Source organism: Peromyscus leucopus, chromosome 12 (genome assembly GCF_004664715.2).
Source record: "Peromyscus leucopus breed LL Stock chromosome 12, UCI_PerLeu_2.1, whole genome shotgun sequence".
Classification (NCBI taxonomy): domain Eukaryota; kingdom Metazoa; phylum Chordata; class Mammalia; order Rodentia; family Cricetidae; genus Peromyscus; species Peromyscus leucopus.
This window is the reverse complement of record NC_051073.1, coordinates 53,197,265-53,210,674: the sequence shown is the minus strand read 5'-3', so window position 1 is coordinate 53,210,674 and position 13,410 is coordinate 53,197,265. Positions and strand designations below refer to the sequence as shown.

The 13,410-nt window shown below is 34.4% G+C and overlaps 1 protein-coding gene across 8 annotated transcripts in view; it reads left to right on the top strand.

The window, feature by feature from the left end:
• The window catches only part of Zbtb20 (zinc finger and BTB domain containing 20), a 747,261-nt gene that overhangs the window by 139,023 nt on the left and 594,828 nt on the right, over positions 1–13,410 (top strand). The window lies entirely within an intron of this gene.

Genomic DNA, 13,410 nt, shown 5'->3' with positions numbered 1-13,410 from the left:
CAAACGTTCCATTTAGCAGTGGGATATGCAAATTGTTCCAAATGCAGCAGCAGTACTTTCACCTGAATGTCAAAACTGTCAGACAACTTTAAATCAAATCTTTATAACATTTTACAAAACCATCCAGCCCAAGACTGAGGCACCAAACTGAAAAAACTTGATTCTCATCCTTCCAAGAAGCTCCTGTATGTCAACAGAGTAATGTCAGAGTTCTAATTCACCTGCTTTCTAATTTTAACCTTTTAAGGATTTTATTTTATTTGGTTTAATTATGATATTTTCTACAAATTAATGATAAATGCCTTGATTAATAAAACCAAATGTCAGAGAAAATGACAACTTGATGAAAAATTAATACTAGGCAATATTTTAAGATACAGAGGTACTAAAGATGTATTCTTGAACCTCATATTTCATCATCTCTTTCTTGAAGGTAGGTAACCCGAATTCTCTTTGTAAGTTTCCACAACCACATGTATCTATGCATTTAATGATATAATTTCATCCATCTTTATTATTAGTTATTACAAATAGAAATATATTCTTAATTTATCTCGTGCTACTGTGTCATTTATTTTTATTTTACAGACTCTAAGTAAAGCATATTGTGGGATAGTGATAGAAATGAGGTTAGCACACTGAGAATTCAGTTTGTAGTGTGTGTGTTTGTGTTTGTGTTTGTGTGTTGTGTGTGTGTGTGTGTGTGTGTGTGTATGTTTTGGAAAGTCTCATAGTATAAAACTTATCACTTTGACAGTATTTAGTCATCACTATTTTGTCTAATGAATCACCAATTCAGTTGGACTGGCTGGCCAGAGAACTCCAGGGTCCACCTGTCTCTGCCTGCCTAGCACTTGGGCTACAATGCATGCATGCTTCCATGCCACCTTCTGTGTGGGTGCTGGAGATCCGCACTCAGTTATTTATGATTGCATAGCAAACATTTTACCGTCTGAACCATCTCTGTGCACTGTAGGAATTTGGGTTTTAAATAATTTTTCTTAAGTTTTTCATGGAACTTAATAAATGTAAATGACTTTGATTGCTTAAAATCCTAGAATGATAAATATGATTATTCTTCTTTAGCTGGTAGTCACAGCCTTTAAAAACAAAAATGTGCCATGTACTTTTCATTTTGAAAGTTTTTGCCTTACTTTACAAATTTTTCATATTGATGTATACTGTGCACTAAATATATTGCCCCCCACCTTTCAAGCCTTTCCACCTTCTCTTCTCTTACCTCTCCCATTCATCTCCTTTATTCCCCTCTGCAGCTTTCCTTCCACTGTATCATGTGTACACACTTGCTTTTGTTTCTCTATGCACCACATGTGAAATAAGACATAGATTATTTGTCTTCCTGAGACAGGCCTCTTTCACTTACTATCATTATTTCCATTTGCATTAATGTTCCTACAAACATCAATGTTTTGTACTGTTTCTGTATATATTTCTATTTTCATAAATCTAAGATTTTTATTGTGAACATTTAGATATTCATTAACTGTTGTATAGAAATGGAATTATACAGCATTAATATCTGTGCTGTAACTTTATATTCCTATTTCACAGATAAAGCTTTACATCAAACAAAGGAGGGCACAGTGACCTCTTTCTGTGTTTTGCTTGTTTGCTTGTTTGGGACACAAAGAACCACATAATACATTGTCAGTGAAGTAGGCTTGCTTTGGGCCATCTGCTCATGTAGTGACATTCTGGTCATACCTATCAACAGAAATCTTGGCCAGTTAAAGTTAAAATCACTTTTGTGTGCAACAGACTGCGATTTGTTTAGATTGATGTTTTAGGCATCTTGTTTTGTATAGTAGGGTAAGTAGAGGTAAGCACTAGATAATAAACAGTGTATGTTATTCCCAAGTGAAAACATTCTTCAGTATAGGTTTCTGGGAATATTTGCAGTTGGAAGTGGATTTTTTTTAATCTTTTCTCAGTTGGCTCCAGATTTTATTGTTTTATGTAGTGCTTGGTTCCAGGCATCCAATCTGTACTGGCAAAGCCTTTTATAATGGGTAGAGGCCACCAACATTGCTGTCCTCAGAGCTTACATACCCTCCATGTGTAAAAGCTCTGTTGGCTAGTTAATCACTTCTTCGGAACTCTGGGAAACATCTACTGACCTGCCGAGGGGTTTGTTTTGTTTTGTTGTTGTTGTTTGTTTTTTATTTTGTTTTGTTTTTTGTTCCATTGCAGCACAAGGTTCCTATTATGTCTTATCTCCATACCTGGCATTTATCTGTAAGCAAAATCAATGTTATTTCACATATCAGTAACTAACATATCCCCAATTCATTGACACATCTTAAAGTACATGTTCTCCAGTGTGTGCATCTTCTTACTTACTCTGTTTATCCTTACATCAGTTTATTTCTGCATATCAACCGAGTGTTGGTTTTTCATTAGTTATTCATTAGTTACAGAATTTGATAAGGATATGAAATACTTCACAATGAGTAAGGTTATGTTTTTAGTTCAGATTCTAGCTATTTGGGTTTTGTACTATAAGAAATGGTTGCCTTCCCCAAACTGTCTAGGAACAAGTGAGCAAAACTGAAATCCAAAATAAGTTCTGAAAGTCTTTGGTAGGTGTCTCATTTTTTTTTTTTTTTTTTTTTTTTTTTTTTTTTTTTTTTTTTTTGGTTTTTCGAGACAGGGTTTCTCTGCGTAGCTTTGCGCCTTTCCTGGAGCTCACTTGGTAGCCCAGGCTGGCCTCAAACTCACAGAGATCCGCCTGGCTCTGCCTCCCGAATGCTGGGATTAAAGGCGTGTGCCACCACCGCCCGGCCTGGTGTCTCATTTTTTAAGCTTAGAAATGAGGATGACTGGCTGAGCCTACACAGACTCAACTCTCAGGAAGTTGAGTTCTGATGCTTGAATTAACACACAAAATAATTCGCTGACTTTCTGTAAACAATTTGATCTAATCGAAAATTTAACAGTCTCTCATCTATGTAAAAATATGCTATAAATAAATTATAATAGACCCAAACTATATAAATCCCCAGTTTTGAAATATATATAAGAATTAATGTTTTTTCTAAATGTCTTTTTAACATCTTTTGGAAGGGCATTATCTATTTTAAGCCTATGTTGTATTCTGTAAAATAAAATTATTTAGAACTTTTGTATGCAAAGATTAATATGGCTTATGAAGTTTTGTTCTATATAAGTACTAGTTAGAATAATCATGTTCTAGAAACAGGAGCCACCCACCTAATTTGTCTCTTTTGGAAACCTGTATTTCTTAAATGACTGCCTTTTCTTTTTGGCTTTTGAGAAGACAGTCTCACTACATAGACCATGCTGGCTTTTAATTTATAGTGACCATGCTGACTTTATTTCATGAATGCTGGGATTACAGTCATGTTCCATTCCCAGGCCTTGACTCATATTGTTATGTAAGGAAAAGAAATCAAGAAAAAAATAGATTTCCTATTTCATGAATGCTCTGATTACAGTCATGTTCCATTCCCAAGCCTTGACTCATACTGTTATGTAAGGAAAAGAAAGATATCAAGAAAAAAAATGTAGATTTCCTCCCCCCCAAATTCTGCTATCATTCATGTTCTTAACTACCTACCATCCTTTCAAATGCTCTGGTCTCTTTTTAGATTCCTTTAGTGTTGACAAGGTGTTTTCCATTCCTCTAATGAAGTGGGAAATAAATTAGAATGCATTCAGGGATATTTAGATTACTTACTGTAGTAATGTTCAACATGTCTTTGTAATACTCTTCAACTCCTACCCACAACTAATTAGTGACTTTCAGAATGAGGGAAGATGTTAGTTGTGCACTAGCTATATATTTACTAGTGATCAAAGGAGTGTTACTAATGTGCTTGTCAGTATTAGAAAAGAGTTAAGTAAATAAAGGGCCAGATGGTTGCGCCCAGAACCTATCAAGAGCCCAGTAGGTGTGGGCTGGTCCAGCAGAATGACAGAAACATTTCCCAGGCCAAGTGGAACTAGAGTTAAGCTTTTGCTAATATCAAGAAGAATGTGTTTCAGATGTGTTTTTTTTATGGTATTGTGATTCACATCTGCAGATCTCATTGACACTAGTTACCATGAGAGCCACTTACTCCTTGCTTCAAATTCAAGCAGATTCACAGTTCTCAGCAAAGCATCTTGCCATGAGTCATATGGCCATACAAAGTAAAGTAATTACCCTAGAAGCATTTTTGTAGGTTCAGAAAATACTGATTTTTTTTTATCTTATAAAATTCTATCTTTTTTTCTTTTTCCCCCTCCCTTTCCAGCTGGCCTTTTGCTTCTATCTGCTCAGTGCTGGGTAATTATGCCCAGAAAAAAAGGATTTCTATAGTTATAAATGTTTTTTATACTTTATTTTAGGCTGATATTTGTATCCTTTAAACAGATTGTGTGACTCATGATATAAGGTACCTGGTAATATAGTACCTGCCACAGTGCAGGGCTACATGGGGAAGTAGAGAACATTTGCTTAGGACTCTATGCTGTGGATTCAGATTGATTAGGAGCTAGGGAACAGCAGAGCCCTATTTTGTGTGTGTTTCCTCTCTCTTACTGAGCCTATGCATTATACATACCATTTCCTTCACAGGTGTTCATTCTTTTACCTTCTCATTCTATCAATTTTATCTTATAAATGCTTCTGAAAATCTTTACATTGTTTGAGTTGCTAGGATAGATACTTGGATCTGTGAATTATTGAGCAGATAAGATAAAATAGAATGTGTATTTTGAGGTATTTTCTTCTTAGAGTCACACCAATGATATTTGAGAAGATTGGCTAACTTTTAGCCCCTGCCTTCCTTCCCTCTGTCTCTTCCTTCCATTCTCTTGACATTTGTTGAGTCTTAGCTCCAAGTCAAGCATTTTATTGATGTTAAACTATTGAGCAAAAAAGCCATATAATTATTACACCTATGGAGATTATCTTCTAAAAGGGAAAGATACTAAGACATAAACAGAAATTCCAAGTAACGGTATTTTATTAAATTATTCATTTTGCTCATCTCTGTACTCTGCCATAGTTTTAGGAATTTAATGTACAGTGAAGCCATTACCCCCAGTAGCCTGCATTTTAAAAAGTGGATTACATCTGAATTGAAATGATAGAAAAACCACATTTCTTTTCAGCTTGTCCAAACAATGCAGGTAGTTTTGGTACAAACATAGACATGAAGCAGTATTTTGCTCCATTTCTATAGAAAAAAAACCCAAAAACGTTTTTCAAAGTTGCTTATACTATCTTACATGGAAGAGCTCCATGTGTGTTTTCAAATCTTAGAGCTTGTCAAGGAATTTCTAGTATCTTTTTAATTAAAGAAAATTGTTTCTTTAAAATAACTTTTGTTGGTTTCATATTATTTATCTTTGATTCAGGTTTAGTAATGCTGAAGAAAGAGCAGGTGATCGAAGTGTGTATTTTTTCTCTTACTGGTCGTATGCATACAACATTTTTGTGTTCTGATGAGTGTCCCTTATGCCTCTTATTGGATTTGTACCCCGCTTGGCCATATAGCCTACTTTCTCATTCAAAGTCATTCCAAGGTATTGTGCTGGACTTCAGCCTTATTCAATAAAAAGAGGCCATTTCCTTCATCAGCTGTCCACTTGGACATACATTCTTTATACCCTTAAAATATTTTGTATGCATCCAGTGTTTATTAGATGGATTTGTCAAATTACTCATAGATAATCAGTTTTTTAAAGTTATAATTTGAGCTGTGACATTTCAAACTGTGAATTATAAGGTTTGACCCTTTGGTTCACATTTTGACATAACAGCCATTAATTATAGTTTTTAAAGGACATTTTGTTTCAGTTATAATTTGTGTTATGAAAACAGCTTAAGTGTTTTTCCCTTTAACTTTTAGGAATAACTGCTCAAATATAAATGCATATATATCTACAGATCTATAACTATGTAGTGTGTATATTCCATTATAGTGAGTCAATAAACTACATGTGAATATTATATTGAAATATATTTGTGCATTTTATACGGATTCATTGTGATACATACCTGTGGATATTTTTATGTTATAATCCATAAGTGAACACTAAGATCACCCTTATTTTATATACTCGTATTATGATTAACTGTGACTCTTAAGATAAAAAAGCCTTACCATGAAATCTAGGTGTGTCCTTTTACTTTCCCTTAAACAGAGAAATAAACTTTAAGTGCCTAAGGATGGCCATTATCTAAGGAAAATTTCAATGTTCTAAAGAGTATTTGAAGTAGTGTGGTATAGGCAAATGCAAACTATTTAAGTGGTGTTTGCACATATCCATAGCTGAGATACTGAGAGGAAAAGGACAGGGCAGAAAGGTCAGTGGAGGTGAGCTCAGAATTATGTAGATATCTAAACACTGATAGTGTCCGTATTTAATTATATAAAAAGATGATAATATAGCTAAATAATAACACAGATTTCTGTTACTAGTTAATTAATACTACTTAGATTATTTGTTTTTTAAATCTGTCCTTATTTTGCATTAAACTTAGTTTCTAATTTCACACAATTAAATTTAAGATACTTTAGAGAAATGAACACTTAAAAATCTGAATAATCTCCATAAAGGCACATAATCACCCATTTGTATTTTAAATATATCTGAAATAACTAGCTTGATTTTGTTTAAATTATTCAGTGCTGTTGTGTTACTGTCTGCCATGAGGTCTTAAGGGAAGTGTCTGGTCTCTTATGTACTGGATAGTGTGCCTCATGAAAGACATTTCCCTCTGTGCTTGACTATGCACTCCAAGATGGTTTGTTTCTTAACATTATAGAAATATGTTCATTTTCATTCCAGAAATATGTTGCTGTCTTAGTTGACTCTAGAGACGCAAGCAACTTCTTTCATTAACAGACGGACATGATTTGAGAGTGACTTGTTGACAGCTATGTGGGAACGTTTGTTTATTTAGTATGTGTGTTTTGTACTTCCTATCTGGAAATAGCATTATACTTGGAGTTTAAATTGAGTTTTAGCCTTGGTTCAACTGCTGCTTCTTGTCAGGGTAAGTTACTTACTCTCTGCACTAGTATCTGGAAAGGAAAATGAAGAAGGAGATCTCTTTCATAAAGTTGTAGTTAGGATTGGAGATATTGTTAATAAAAATGTTGCATTCAATGGCTGACACACAGAATGTTACTAGTAACTAATGATTTAAATTGAAACATTGTACACCATTTTTTCAATGAGTAAGGCATTTTTCTTAATAATTTCTATTTTCTGATACATTTACTTCATTTTTCTTGTTTTACCTCATGATCTTTCTTTTTTCTATGACTACCCAGGTTCTTCATGTGTCCCTTTGAACACCTAGTTGTCATCACATCGAGAGGGCATTTTAAATAAGAGAAGTATTCTCCAAACATAAGTTAGGGTACTGCAACAAAGGAATAATTAATGATCCAAAAAAAGAAGAAAATTTTATCATTGTCAGTGTGTTTATTTTTTTCTAAAATAATAATTTATTTTAAATAAATAATCTAAATAATAAGAACTTAGCAGCAGAAAGTAGCCTTTTCTGAGTGAGTACAAAATTTAGATTACATTATTTACCTCTTAAACCTAGTAGTTGGTGGGTTTACCTCTGCTTTGTTTTCAAAAAGGAGAAGTAACAACAAAGACTATAGAGATAACTTACAGAACATGAGAATGTAGTTTCAAACCATACATTAGATAAGGATTAATAGCCAACGAACATAAGGAACTCAATGTATTTGAACAATCGGCAAAGGAACTTAATAAATTTTTCTTAAAAGAAGACAAATAATCAAGAGATAAACGAAAGAATGTCATATATCAATGATAATCAGAAAAGTCCAAATTAAATTATAGTAAGTCTAGTATTTCTTACCTGTTAAGGTATCTGTTAATAAAAAGCTAGAGATATGTGCTGCTGACATTATAAAGACAAGGAATTCTTTGTACACTGCTGGGGATATAGATTACTAACTATAGAAAACGTTTTGGAAGTCACTGAAAAAATTACAAATAAAATTGTCATATCATCCAGCAATATCACTTCTAGTATAAGTTCAGATCTATGGCAGAGTATGTGGAAGAGATACCTACCTCCAAAGTTCACTCCAATGTTCTTCACAACAGCCAAGATACAGAAACAACCTAAGTGTTATCAGTAGATGACACTGGGATGCTGATACTCAGCTTTAGATGTGCATTGCTCTGTCTGTCTGTCTTTGATCCATCCATCCATCCATCCATCCATCCATCTAAAACAGGAATTCATTGTTTATTTAGTCATTTTATCATTTATTTAAATGTTATAAACCCCAGGGATATTATATTTAGTGAATAGTAGAGGTACACAAAAGCAAATTCTGCATGATCTTTCTTATATGTGGAATCTTAAAAAGCTGCACACAAAACATAATTAAATGGGAGCTGCTAGAGACTTGAAGTGATGGGGAAGTAGTGATAAAAGACCATGTAGGTAGGAGGACTAAGTTAATAGGTTTGTTAAACATCATTGTGGCTATAGTTAATGTATTACAAGTTTTAAAGTTGTTAGAGAGTAAAGTCTTTTTCACCATAAAATTGCCAAATATGTGAAATGTTTCATGTATTTATGTTTTTTGGACATTGTGTTGTACACTATATGTATTGAATTTTAACTTGTTAGGAAATAAGTTGAAATTCAGTAAATTTAAGGTAAAAATATAATCAGGGTGTATTCAGGTAGAATTTTCAAAAAGCAAATAGTTTCTGAATAATTTCTGAAATGAATTGCAAACAAATTTTTGTTTCACCAAATAAATATAATCATTTGTAAGGTTTGTCATAACTACCTGGAATATGCACCCAATAGCTCTTTTTCATATAGCTTCCATTGCTGTTATCCATTTTAGCAATTGTTTTTCCCATGGCACAAAGTATTTATTTTTAACCTGAATGAAATACAAAACATTGGAAGACAGCAATTTTAAAATTGTTGTTAACAATGGGTACAGCGAAATTCAGTATAATTTCCATATTTAAGATACCTTGTCCTTGGTTTTTCAGGATATCACTTTACTTTTCTTATCTTCTCACATTAATGGAGGATGACATTCAAATTCTTAATTTGGTCTCAGTCTACATTGCAAGTCCCTAACATGGAAATTTCTTTCCTGTTTTCCCATCTTCCCTTCTCTTGGCACACAGTCCTTCCTCACAGTTTACAGTTTGCTGTCTTTTAAACAGTCTTTTCCTGCACCTTTGCCCTTCCTGCTCATTGAGTCTGTCATGGCCTTTATATAACCAAGAAACAAAATTCTGTTCCATTAGTGGAGGCCTTGCTCATTTCCCTGAAGCAGAAAGAATAGATCAGTCCTGTGTCTCCTCACCATTTACTCAGGAACAGTAAATTTGCACATCCTGTTACAGTTTTTACTTGTGCTTTCTTCATGGTAAGCTTGTTGAGGGAAGGGATTGTTTTCTCCTCAGTGTCCTTAACACAGAAAAGAACCCCTGGTGACATTGTTTACAGATTAGGAAACTAAATTGCCAACCTCACACATGATAAGAACTTTGCAAAAGGGGTTCCTTAAACACATATATACTGTATTTTCTTTGGCTCTTTACTTGATTTCATTTTGGTTTGAGCATTTGTCTTCTTAAATTTGTATCTTCAGTAGTAAAATTAGAGTTTCTACCTACTCTGCAATGGAATTGAATGTCATTTAAAGGTAAGCTGTCTTTAGGCAGGGGAAAAGGACTTTAGATCTTAGTACTTGCAATGGTGTTGAAGGGGTGACAGGACATTTTGAAAGTTTAGCACTCCATAGTTTTAGTATATGGACCACTGATGGTTGTTTGAAGCTTGAAACAGTTTGTATATGCATAGCCTTACTCAGAGTCTGGAATTTAGGCTGTAATTAGCCTCTTCAGTGAATCTGTTTGGAAAACATAAAGTGACACTCTCTTCCCAAGAAAGATGTGGTTGTTTCGAGACTACACTCTCGGTTTAATGGTGTCTCAGCTGAAACAGATGCCTTACTTGCTTTCTTCTTCAGTAACTGCTTCCTAGCTGTAAGTGCAGCACATACAGCACACACAGGCACTATTAACGAATCAGAATGAGGCCAGGGGAAAACTCATCTAGGATCCACATACCTAAATGCAGTTAGTAAACAGAGACACTAACTCTCATTAAGCATAATTAAACCTAATATTGACTGTAAACTGTTACTTACCTTAAACTTCTCTGTAGAGAGAGTGGAAAGGGATTAACCTAGCAGACTGGGACATTAATTACTACCTATTTCACATTAAAGTTACCATCAAGAAGAGCTATATTCATAAATAAAACATAGGAGGGATTGAGAGACAGAAAATATGTAAATTCATTTTTTAAAGAGGAAAGAAAGTCTATATTAAAAAATAAAACGCGGTCTGTGAGTGATGCCAGCTTCAGTAAAAGGGAACACTAGCTAATTACTACAACAAATGGTCTAAATAATCACAGAGGTGTATCTTTGCCTCTGACTGACAGGACCTGCTTCCTAGGAGACTTGGCTCAGCTCAGCATGAGGCTTTTCATGTACCCTTCCTGCCACTTCTTCAGGCTACTGAGGGTTTGAGAGAGGATAAAGGGACTTGGGAGAAGTATAATTTCTTCCCCCCTTTGCAGTCATTAACAGAAGCTTATTTATGAAATTTATTACAAAGATTGTAGAAACATTTGGTTTGTCAGTGAGAAAGCACAATGTATTTTTTCCCCAGTCAAAATGGTCTGGCAACTGGTCTCCTGCTACTATTTAATAATTTCCTTCTTGGGTGCAATCGAAAGAGTATGTTGTGAAGAGCATAAAAATGTCAGCTAAATTTAAGATCCACTGTTAAACTTTTATATTATGCTGTAGCCTCAAGGGATGGATTGAGGAGAGAAGAATTTGAAGAGGAAACAAAGTAAGGACAATACAGATGTCTACTTGCCTTAGAATATTCTTTCAAATACACCAGGCTGTTTAGACTGCTACATGACCTGGTTTCCATTTTCTTTTCACTGAAGAGACACGCTCTGAGGATGGACATTCCTATACTTCTGCTAGCTGGGTGTTCTTTTCTGTAACTGAAACCCACGTATATTCTTGTTTAATTGTCCTATCCAACCATAGTTTAGATTTAACTTGTTTGGCTCTTAATCAAATTTTGGAGCAATTGTGCTGATTTTTTCTTTCACATTCTCATAGATAAGTACCAGTATAATGTAGTAGTTGTGACTGTGAAAAAACAGCCTAGGAAGTAAGCCTGCAGTATTTTTTTTAAGGGATTAGGAGTTCAGTTTGAATAAAACTCTTGATTTTTTTCTCATGAATTTAAAGTTAATTTTACAAGTTATGTGTTTAACAAAATGCAACAAAAATAATTAATGGACAAAAAGTCTATCCTTCATTTCACCCATTGAACAGAAATCCACCAGCTGATTGGATGACAGAGGATGAACAAAAACAGTGAGAATGAGAGTACTTCTATCCTCTGCTCTTGTAACAATAGTGACATTACGAAATAACCATAACAATGGCATTCATATTAATCAGACATATTTATACAGAATTAGTGTTGGCTTCTGCTCTATATTACCTTTAGTTTTACATGAACTTTTATTATCTGTGCATATCAAAAGAGACATGGTGAATGAACAAAGAGGCCCTGTTATGAGACGAGTATTATTTGACATTTTGGGAAGCTCTTATTATAGGGTTTCCTCTTACGTGAGAACAACGGGAAGGTTGTCATAGTTGCTCTATTAGAGACACACTGGAATTTTAAAACAGAAATGGAGCCCATTTTTTTCCTTGAAGAAAATTCATCAATTAACAGAATTGGAGTGATCCAGGATTTCCCCTGGAGACTGGCAACCCTGACCTTGCTTGAGCCTGTGAAACCCTGACCTTATGAGGAATCTCTTGATGCCATGGTTTTTCCTTTTGGTTACAAGCTTGGTAGCTAATGATTCAGTTATTTTGTTCAGAGATGAAATATATTTTTAGATTTACTGGAAATACTTGACTTATAACAAAATGCAAAAATTTTACAAAGTCTTTGACTTTCCTGCAAACCAGATGTTTTTTGCTTATTTGTTCATTTATTGTACTAAAAGAGAACAGTTCAAAGTAGGTTCTTTTCAAGCCTTCAGTGGCTTATGACAGGTCTGACTGGAATTATGGTTATATAAAAAAAGTGTCAACCTGGATATTGTTGAATTTCCTATTAAAACCACTGAGCATACATTTTTAGTCTGACCATTTACTACATGTTTATTTTGTCTCTAGCTTTGGTTAAGATTTTAAGTCCGAAGAATAAACGTAAGACTGTGGAAAGGGAAATAGAGGAGTCACTACAGCTGAAGCATATCTGTTGTCCTTGTAGGTGCCCAGTGATAGTACAAGTGGAGATAGCAGAGGCCAGAGCTACAACCTGCCATTGATTTATAGTTAATCACCCCCTCCTCTGCAAGGTCACAATCATTAGAGAAAGTTGTTTAATAGCAAAACAGACCAACAATTTGACCAATTGCTAATTTAATTACCTTTAACCTTAGATGTAGTTGTAAGTTTTCCTGTGTCCTGCCCGGTCCACAGCCACTCAGGCTCAACAATTAATTAAAACTGCTTGGCCATTAGCTCAGGCTTACTACTGACTAGCTCGTACACTTAAACTCAGTCCATTTTTATTAATCTTAATGTCCCCACATGTTCAATGGCTTTACCTGTGTGCCACTATATGCTGCTCCCTGGACAGCGGGCTGGTGTCTCCTGACTCAGCCTTTCTCTTCCCAGAATTCTCCTTGTCTGCTTATCCCACATATACTTCCTGCCTGGCTACTGGCCAGTCAGTGTTTTTTTAAACCAGTGTACAAAAGTATTATCCCACTGCACTTACAATTGCCATAAAGCATTTATAATGATTAGGATTTCTTTTAGTTCTCATTCTGTTTTCCTGTGTTTCATGTTAACAGGCAGTGAGTTTGATGGTTAAGTAAAAATAAACAGCTACCCTCCCTGCAAAAATGTCAGCCAGGATTGGGATTTAAGCACATAATATCAAACTACATTTTTAAATCACACACAAATACAAACACACACACACACACACACACACACACACACACACACACACACACACACACACTGAAAAAAAAAAAACATGTTAAAATTCCTAATAAATCACTCATCCAGAAGAGTAATAGGAAAAAAACAGATTTCCTTTATAATGTGAAATTTGTAAATCGATTGAAATACTTAAACTGAATTATTTAAAACTGTTTTGTTTAATTTTGAAAGAAATCTAATATTTTTTATTACGGTTTATGTTTTAATTGGATATTAAGCAAGTAAAGTGATTTTCCTTGAGGCTGTTCTACTTCTAAGTAGATGGACACTTAAA